Genomic DNA, 10,304 nt, shown 5'->3' on the forward strand with positions numbered 1-10,304 from the left:
ATGGTTAAAAACATAGACAGTAAGAGGAGTCAGTCTTGTACTTAAGTCGGCATTGTGCCCATTGTATTTAATTCCGATGCAATTTCTGTGTTTCATCGTCAATAAGAAAGTCAGAGGGATACATTAACCTGAAGTGAAGCATCAGAATCTATAACTAGGATCACAGGAATGGTTCAAAACATAGATAGTAAGAAGAGTCAGTTTTCTTGTACTTAAGTCGGCATTGTGTTTTTTGTATTAAATTCCGATGCAATTTCTGTGTTTCATCGTCAATAAGAAGGTCAGAGGGATACAGTAAACCTGAACGGAAGCTTCGGAAACTATAACTAGTGTCACAGGAATGGTTCAAAACATAGACAGTAAGAAGAGTCAGTTTTCTTGTAATTAAGTCGGCATTGGGCCTTTTGTATTGATTTCCGATGCAATTTTACTGTTTCATCGTCAATAAGAAGGTCAGAGGGATACAGTAAACCTGAACTGAAGCATCGGAATCTATAACTAGTGTCACAGGAATGGTTCAAAACATAGACAGTAAGAAGAGTAAGTTTTCTTGTACTTAACCCTGCATTGTGCCTTTTCTATTTAATTCCGATGCAATTTCTGTGTTTCTTCGTCAATAAGAAGTTCCAAGGGATACAGTAAACCTAAGGTGAAGCATCGGAATCTATAACCGGTCTCACAGGAAAGGTTCAAAACATATACAGTAAGAAGAGCCAGTCTTCTTGTACTTGAGTTGGCATTGTGCGTTTTGCATTTAATTCCGATGCAATTTCTGTGTTTCATCGTCAATAAGATGGTCAGAGGGATACAGCAAACCTGAAGTGAAGCATCGGAATCGATAACTAGTGGCAGAGCTATGGTTCAAAACATAGACAGTAAGAAGAGTCAGTTTTCTTGTACTTAAGTCGGCATTGTGCCTTTTCTGTTTAATTCCGATGCAATTTCTGTGTTTCGTCGGTATGAAGGGCCAAGGGATACAGTAAACCTGAAGTGAGGCATCGGAATCTAAAACCGGTCTCATAGGAAAGGTTCAAAACGCAGTCAGTAAGAAGAGCCAGTCTTCTTGTACTTGAGTCGGCATTGTGCCTTTTGTATTTAATTCCGATGCAATTTCTGTGTTTCATCGTGAATAAGAAGGTCAGAGGGATACAGTAAACCTGAAGTGAAGCATCGGAATCAATAACTAGTGTCACAGGAATGGTTCAAAACATAGACAGTAAGAAGAGTCAGTTTTCTAGTACTTAAGTCGGCATTGTGCCTTTTGTATTTAATTCCGATGCAATTTCTGTGTTTCATCGTCAATAAGAAGGTCAGAGGGATACAGTAAAGCTGAAGTGAAGCATCGGAATCTATAACTAGTGCCACAGGAATGGTTAAAAACATAGACAGTAAGAAGAGACAGTCTTCTTGTACTTAAGTCGGCATTGTGCCCATTGTATTTAATTCCCATGCAATTTCTGTGTTTCATCGTCAATAAGAAAGTCAGAAGGATACAGTAAACCTGAAGTGAAACATCGGAATCTATAACTAGTGTCACAGGAATTGTTCAAAACATAGACAGTAAGAAGAGTAGGTTTTCTTGTACTTATGTCAGCTTTGTGATTTTTGTATTTAATTCCGATGCAATTTCTGTGTTTCATCGTCAATAAGAAGGTCAGAGGGATACAGTAAACCTGAAGGGAAGCATCGAAAACTATAACTAGTGTCACAGGAATGGTTCAATACATAGACAGTAAGAAGAGTCAGTTTTCTTGTAATTAAGTCGGAATAGTGTCTTTTGTATTGAATTACGATGGAATTTCTGTGTTTCATCGTCAATAAGAAGGTCAGAGGGATACAGTAAACCTGAAGTGAAGCATCGGAATCTATAACTAGTGTCACAGGAATGGTTCAAAACATTGACAGTAAGAAGAGTCAGTTTTCTTGTACTTAAGTCGGCATTGTGCCTTTTGTATTTAGTTCCGATGCAATTTCTGTGTTTCATCGTCAATAAGAAGGTCAGAGGGATACAGTAAACCTGAAGTGAAGCATCGGAATCTATAACTAGTGTCCCAGGAATGGTCCAAAATATAGACAGTAAGAAGAGTCAGTTTTCTTGTACTTAAGTCGGCATTGTAACTTTTGTATTTAATTCCGATGCAATTTCTTTGTTTCATTGTCAATACGAAGGTCAGAGGGATACAGTAAACGTGAAGTGACGCATCGGAATCTATAACTAGTGTCACAGGAATGGTTCAAAACATTGACAGTAAGAAGAGTCAGTTTTCTAGTACATAAGTCGGCATTGTGCCTTTTGTATTTATTTCCGATGCAATTTCTGTGTTTCATCGTCAATAAGAAGGTCAGGAAATACAGTAAACCTGAAGTGAAGCATCGGAATCTATAACTAGTGTCACAGGAATGGTTAAAAACATAGACAGTAAGAGGAGTCAGTCTTGTACTTAAGTCGGCATTGTGCCTATTGTATTTAATTCCGATGCAATTTCTGTGTTTCATCGTCAATAAGAAAGTCAGAGGGATACATTAGCCTGAAGTGAAGCATCAGAATCTATAACTAGGATCACAGGAATGGTTCAAAACATAGACAGTAAGAAGAGTCAGTTTTCTTGTACTTAAGTCGGCATTGTGTTTTTTGTATTAAATTCCAATGCAATTTCTGTGTTTCATCGTCAATAAGAAGGTCACAGGGATACAGTAAACCTGAACGGAAGCATCGGAAACTATAACTAGTGTCACTGGAATGGTTCAAAACGTAGACAGTAAGAAGAGTCAGTTTTCTTGTAATTAAGTCGGCATTGGGCCTTTTGTATTGATTTCCGATGCAATTTTAATGTTTCATCGTCAATAAGAAGGTCAGAGGGATACAGTAAACCTGAACTGAAGCATCGGAATCTATAACTAGTGTCACAGGAATGGTTCAAAACATAGACTGTAAGAAGAGTCAGTTTTCTTGTACTTAAGTCGGCATTGTGCCTTTTGTATTTAATTCCAATGCAATTTCTGTGTTTCAACGTCAATAAGAAGGTCAGGAAATACAGTAAACCTGAAGTGAAGAATCGGAAACTATAACTAGTGTCACAGGAATGGTTTAAAACATAGACAGTAAGAAGAGTAAGTTTTCTTGTACTTAAGTCGGCATTGTGTTTTTTGTATTTAATATCGGTGCAATCTTTGTGTTTCATCGTCAATAAGAAGATCCAAGGGGTACAGTAAACCTGAAGTCAAGCATCGGAATCTAGAACTGGTCTCACAGGAGAGGTTGAAAACATAGACAGTAAGAGGAGCCAGTCTTCTTGTACTTGAGTCGGCATTGTGCCTTTTGTATTTAATTCCGGACAATTTCTGTGTTTCATCGCCAGTAAGGAGGTCAGAGGGATACAGTAAACCTGAAGTCAAGCATCGGAATCTAGAACTGGTCTCACAGGAGAGGTTGAAAACATAGACAGTAAGAGGAGCCAGTCTTCTTGTACTTGAGTCGGCATTGTGCCTTTTGTATTTAATTCCGACGCAATTTCTGTGTTTCATCGTCAATAAGAAAGTCAGAGGGATACAGTAAACCTGAAGTGAAGCATCGGAATCTATAACTAGTGCCACAGGAATGGTTAAAAACATAGACAGTAAGAAGAGTCAGTCTTCTTGTAGTTAAGTTGGCATTGTGCCTATTGTATTTAATTCCGATGCAATTTCTGTGTTTCATCGTCAATAAGAAAGTCAGGAGGATACAGTAAACCTGAAGTGAAACATCGGAATCTATAACTAGTGTCACAGGAATTGTTCAAAACATAGACAGTAAGAAGAGTAGGTTTTCTTGTACTTAAGTCGGCTTTGTGATTTTTGTATTTAATTCCGATGCAATTTCTGTGTTTCATCGTCAATAAGAAGGTCAGAGGGATACAGTAAACCTGAAGGGAAGCATCGAAAACTATAACTAGTGTCACAGGAATGGTTCAATACATAGACAGTAAGAAGAGTCAGTTTTCTTGTAATTAAGTCGGCATTGTGTCTTTTGTATTGAATTCCGATGCAATTTCTGTGTTTCATCGTCAATAAGAAGGTCAGAGGGATACAGTAAACCTGAAGTGAAGCATCGGAATCTATAACTAGTGTCACAGGAATGGTTAAAAACATAGACAGTAAGAAGAGTCAGTCTTCTTGTACTTAAGTCGGCATTGTGCCTATTGTATTTAATTCCGATGCAATTTCTGTGTTTCATCGTCAATAAGATAGTCAGAGGGATACAGTAAACCTGAAGTGAAGCATCAGAATCTATAACTAGTGTCACAGGAATGGTTCAAAAAATAGACAGTAAGAAGAGTCAGTTTTCTTGTACTTAAGTCGGCATTGTGATTTTTGTATTAAATTCGGATGCAATTTCTGTGTTTCATCGTCAATAAGAAGGTCAGAGGGATTCAGTAAACCTGAAGTGAAGCATCGGAATCTATAACTAGTGTCACAGGAATGGTTCAAAACATAGACAGTAAGAAGAGTCAGTTTTCTAGTACTTAAGTCGGCATTGTGCCTTTTGTATTTAATTCCGATGCAATTTCTGTGTTTCATCGTCAATAAGAAGGTCAGAGGGATACAGTAAACCTGAAGTGAAGCATCGGAATCTATAACTAGTGTCACAGGAATGGTTAAAAACATAGACAGTAAGAAGAGTCAGTCTTCTTGTACTTAAGTCGGCATTGTGCCTATTGTATATAATTCCGATGCAATTTCTGTGTTTCATCGTCAATAAGAAAGTCAGATTGATACAGTAAACCTGAAGTGAAGCATCGGAATCTATAACTAGTGTCACAGGAATGGTTCAAAACATAGACAGTAAGAAGAGTCAGTTTTCTTGTACTTAAGTCGGCATTGTGCCTTTTGTATTTAGTTCCGATGCAATTTCTGTGTTTCATCGTCAATAAGAAGGTCAGAGGGATACAGTAAACCTGAAGTGAAGCATCGGAATCTATAACTTGTGTCACAGGAGTGGTTCAAAACATAGACAGTAAGAAGAGACAGTCTTTTTGTACTTAAGTCGGCATTGTGCCTATTGTATTTACTTCCGATGCAATTTCTGTGTTTCATCGTCAATAAGAAAGTCAGAGGAATACAGTAAACCTGAAGTGAAGCATCGCAATCTATAACTAGTGTCACAGGAATTGTTAAAACATAGACAGTAAGAAGAGTCAGTTTTCTTGTACGTAAGTCGGCATTGTGATTTTTGTATTTAATTCCGATGCAATTTCTGTGTTTCATTGTCAATAGGAAGGTCAGAGGGATACAGTTATCCTGAAGGGAAGCATCGGAAACTATAACTAGTGTCACAGGAATGGTTCAAAGCATAGACAGTAAGAAGAGTCAGTTTTCTTGTAATTAAGTCGGCATTGTGCCTTTTGTATTGAATTCCGATGCAATTTCTGTGTTTCATCGTCAATAAGAAGGTCAGAGGGATACAGTAAGCCTGAAGTGAAGCATCGGAATCTATAACTAGTGTCACAGGAATGGTTCAAACCATAGACAGTAAGAAGAGTCAGTTTTCTTGTACTTAAGTCGGCATTGTGCCTTTTGTATTTAGTTCCGATGCCATTTCTGTGTTTCATCGTCGATAAGAAGGTCAGAGGGATACAGTAAACCTGAAGTGAAGCATCGGAATCTATAACTTGTGTCACAGGAGTGGTTCAAAACATAGACAGTAAGAAGAGTCAGTTTTCTTGTACTTAAGTCGGCATTGTGCCTTTTGTATTTAATTCCGATGCAATTTCTGTGTTTCATCGTCAATAAGAAGGTCAGAGGGATACAGTAAACCTGAAGTGAAGCATCGGAAACTATAACTAGTGTCACAGGAATGGTTCATAACATAGACAGTAAGAAGAGTCAGTTTTCTTGTACTTAAGTCGGCATTGTGCCTTTTCTGTTTAATTCCGATGCAATTTCTGTGTTTCGTCGTCAATAAGAAGGGCCAAGGGATACAGTAAACCTGAAGTGAAGCATCGGAATCTAAAACCGGTGTCATAGGAAAGGTTCAAAACATAGTCAGTAAGAAGAGCCAGTCTTCTTGTACTTGAGTCGGCTTTGTGCCTTTTGTATTTAATTCCGATGCAATTTCTGTGTTTCATCGTCAATAAGAAGGTCAGACGGATACAGTAATCCTGAAGTGAAGCATCGGAATCTATAACTAGTGTCACAGGAATGGTTCAAAACATAGACAGTAAGAAGAGTCAGTTTTCTTGTACTTAAGTCGGCATTGTGACTTTTGTATTTAATTCCGATGAAATTTCTGTGTTTCATCGTCAATAAGAAGGTCAGAGGGATACAGTAAACCTGAAGTGAATCATCGGAATCTATAACTAGTGTCACAGGAATGGTTCAAAACATAGACAGTAAGAAGAGTCAGTTTTCTAGTACTTAAGTCGGCATTGTGCCTTTTGTATTTAATTCCGATGCAATTTCTGTGTTTCATCGTCAATAAGAAGGTCAGAGGGATACAGTAAACCTGAAGTGAGGCATCGGAAACTATAACTAGTGTCACAGGAATGGTTAAAAACATAGACAGTAAGAAGAGTCAGACTTTTTGTACTTAAGTCGGCATTGTGCCTGTTGTATTTACTTCCGATGCAATTTCTGTGTTTCATCGTCAATACGAAGATCCAAGGGATACAGTAAACCTGAAGTCAAGCATCGGAATCTAAAACTGGTCTCACAGGAAAGGTTCAAAACATAGACTGTAAGAGGAGCCAGTCTTCCTGTACTTGAGTCTTCAAAGTGCCTTTTGTGTTTATTTCCGACGCAATTTCTGTGTTTCATCGTCAATAAGAAGGTCAGAGGGATACAGTAAACCTGAAGTGATGCAACGGAATCTATAACTAGTGTCACAGGAATGGTTCAAAACATAGACAGTAAGAAGAGTAAGTTTTCTTGTACTTAACCCGGCATTGTGCCTTTTCTATTAAATTCCGATGCAAATTCTGTGTTTCGTCGTCCATAAGAAGTTCCAAGGGATACAGTAAACCTAAATTGAAGCATCGGAATCTAAAACCGGTCTCATAGGAAAGGTTAAAAACATATACAGTAAGAAGAGCCAGTCTCCTTGTACTTGAGTCGGCATTGTGCCTTTTGTATTTACTTCCGAAGCAATTTCTGTGTTTCATCGTCAATAAAACGGTCAGAGGGATACAGTAAACCTGAAGTGAAGCATCGGTATCCATAACTAGTGTCACAGGAATGGTTCAAAACATAGACAGTGAGAAGAGTCAGTTTTCTTGTACTTAAGTCGGCATTGTGCCTTTTGTATTTAATTCCGATGCAATTTCTGTGTTTCATCGTCAATAAGAAGGTCAGGAAATACAGTAAACCTGAAGTGAAGCATCGGAATCTATAACTAGTGTCACAGGAATGGTTAAAAACTTAGACAGTAAGAAGAGTCAGTCTTCTTGTACTTAAGTCGGCATTGTGCCTATTGTATTTAATTCCGATGCAATTTCTGTGTTTCATCGTCAATAAGATAGTCAGAGGGATACAGTAAACCTGAAGTGAAGCATCAGAATCTATAACTAGTGTCATAGGAATGGTTCAAAAAATAGACAGTAAGAATAGTCAGTTTTCTTGTACTTAGGTCGGCATTGTGATTTTTGTATTAAATTCCGATGCAATTTCTGTGTTTCATCATCAATAAGAAGGCCAGAGGGATACAGTAAACCTGATGGGAAGCATCGGAAACTATCACTAGTGTCACAGGAATGGTTCAAAACATAGACAGTAAGAAGAGTCAGTTTTCTTGTAATTAAATCGGCATTGTGCCTTTTGTATTGAATTCCGATGCAATTTTAATGTTTCATCGTCAGTAAGACGGTCAGAGGGATACAGTAAACCTGAAGTGAAGCATCGGAATCTATAACTAGTGTCACAGGAATAGTTCAAAACATAGACAGTAAGAAGAGTATGTTTTTTTGTACTTAAGTCGTCATTGTGCCTTTTCTATTTAATTCCGATGCAATTTCTGTGTTTCATCGTCAATAAGAAGGTCAGAGGGATACAGTAAACCTGAGGTGAAGCAACGGAATCTATAACTAGTGTCACAGGAATGGTTCAAAACATAGACAGTAAGATAAGCCAGCCTTCTTGTACTTGAGTCGGCATTGTGCCTTTTGTATTTAATTCCGTTGCAATTTCTGTGTTTCGTCGTCAATAAGGAGGTCAGAGGGATACAGTGAACCTGAAGTGAAGCATCGGAATCTATAACTAGTGTCACAGGAATGGTTCAAATCATAGACAGTATGAAGAGAAACTCTTCTTGTACTTGAGTCGGCATTGTGCCTTTTGTATTTAATTCCGATGGAATTTCTGTGTCTTGTCGTCAATAAGAAGGTCCAAGGGATATAGTAAACCTGAAGTGAAGCATCGGAATCTAAAACCGGTCTCACAGGAAAGGTTCAAAACGTAGACAGTAAGAAGAGCTAGTTTTCTTGTACTTGAGTCGGCGTTGTGCCTTTTGTATTGAATTCCGATGCAATTTCTGTGTTTCATCGTCAATAAGAAGGTCAGAGGGATACAGTAAACCTGAAGTGATGCATCGGAATCTATAACTAGTGTCACAGGAATGGTTCAAAACATAGACAGTAAGAAGAGTAAATTTTCTTGTACTGAAGTCGGCATTCTGCCTTTTGTATTTAATTCCGATGCAATTTCTAAGTTTCATCGTCAATAAGAAGGTCAGAGGGATACAGTAAACCTGAAGTGAAGCATCGGAATCTATAACTAGTGCCACAGGAATGGTTAAAAACATAGACAGTAAGAAGAGTCAGTCTTCTTGTAGTTAAGTTGGCATTGTGCCTATTGTATTTAATTCCGATGCAATTTCTGTGTTTCATCGTCAATAAGAAAGTCAGGAGGATACAGTAAACCTGAAGTGAAACATCGGAATCTATAACTAGTGTCACAGGAATTGTTCAAAACATAGACAGTAAGAAGAGTAGGTTTTCTTGTACTTAAGTCGGCTTTGTGATTTTTGTATTTAATTCCGATGCAATTTCTGTGTTTCATCGTCAATAAGAAGGTCAGAGGGATACAGTAAACCTGAAGGGAAGCATCGAAAACTATAACTAGTGTCACAGGAATGGTTCAATACATAGACAGTAAGAAGAGTCAGTTTTCTTGTAATTAAGTCGGCATTGTGTCTTTTGTATTGAATTCCGATGCAATTTCTGTGTTTCATCGTCAATAAGAAGGTCAGAGGGATACAGTAAACCTGAAGTGAAGCATCGGAATCTATAACTAGTGTCACAGGAATGGTTAAAAACATAGACAGTAAGAAGAGTCAGTCTTCTTGTACTTAAGTCGGCATTGTGCCTATTGTATTTAATTCCGATGCAATTTCTGTGTTTCATCGTCAATAAGATAGTCAGAGGGATACAGTAAACCTGAAGTGAAGCATCAGAATCTATAACTAGTGTCACAGGAATGGTTCAAAAAATAGACAGTAAGAAGAGTCAGTTTTCTTGTACTTAAGTCGGCATTGTGATTTTTGTATTAAATTCGGATGCAATTTCTGGGTTTCATCGTCAATAAGAAGGTCAGAGGGATTCAGTAAACCTGAAGTGAAGCATCGGAATCTATAACTAGTGTCACAGGAATGGTTCAAAACATAGACAGTAAGAAGAGTCAGTTTTCTAGTACTTAAGTCGGCATTGTGCCTTTTGTATTTAATTCCGATGCAATTTCTGTGTTTCATCGTCAATAAGAAGGTCAGAGGGATACAGTAAACCTGAAGTGAAGCATCGGAATCTATAACTAGTGTCACAGGAATGGTTAAAAACATAGACAGTAAGAAGAGTCAGTCTTCTTGTACTTAAGTCGGCATTGTGCCTATTGTATATAATTCCGATGCAATTTCTGTGTTTCATCGTCAATAAGAAAGTCAGATTGATACAGTAAACCTGAAGTGAAGCATCGGAATCTATAACTAGTGTCACAGGAATGGTTCAAAACATAGACAGTAAGAAGAGTCAGTTTTCTTGTACTTAAGTCGGCATTGTGCCTTTTGTATTTAGTTCCGATGCAATTTCTGTGTTTCATCGTCAATAAGAAGGTCAGAGGGATACAGTAAACCTGAAGTGAAGCATCGGAATCTTTAACTTGTGTCACAGGAGTGGTTCAAAACATAGACAGTAAGAAGAGACAGTCTTTTTGTACTTAAGTCGGCATTGTGCCTATTGTATTTACTTCCGATGCAATTTCTGTGTTTCATCGTCAATAAGAAAGTCAGAGGAATACAGTAAACCTGAAGTGAAGCATCGCAATCTATAACTAGTGTCACAGGA

The sequence above is a fragment of the Schistocerca americana genome, chromosome 10 (genome assembly GCF_021461395.2).
Source record: "Schistocerca americana isolate TAMUIC-IGC-003095 chromosome 10, iqSchAmer2.1, whole genome shotgun sequence".
NCBI classification, from domain to species: Eukaryota; Metazoa; Arthropoda; class Insecta; order Orthoptera; family Acrididae; genus Schistocerca; species Schistocerca americana.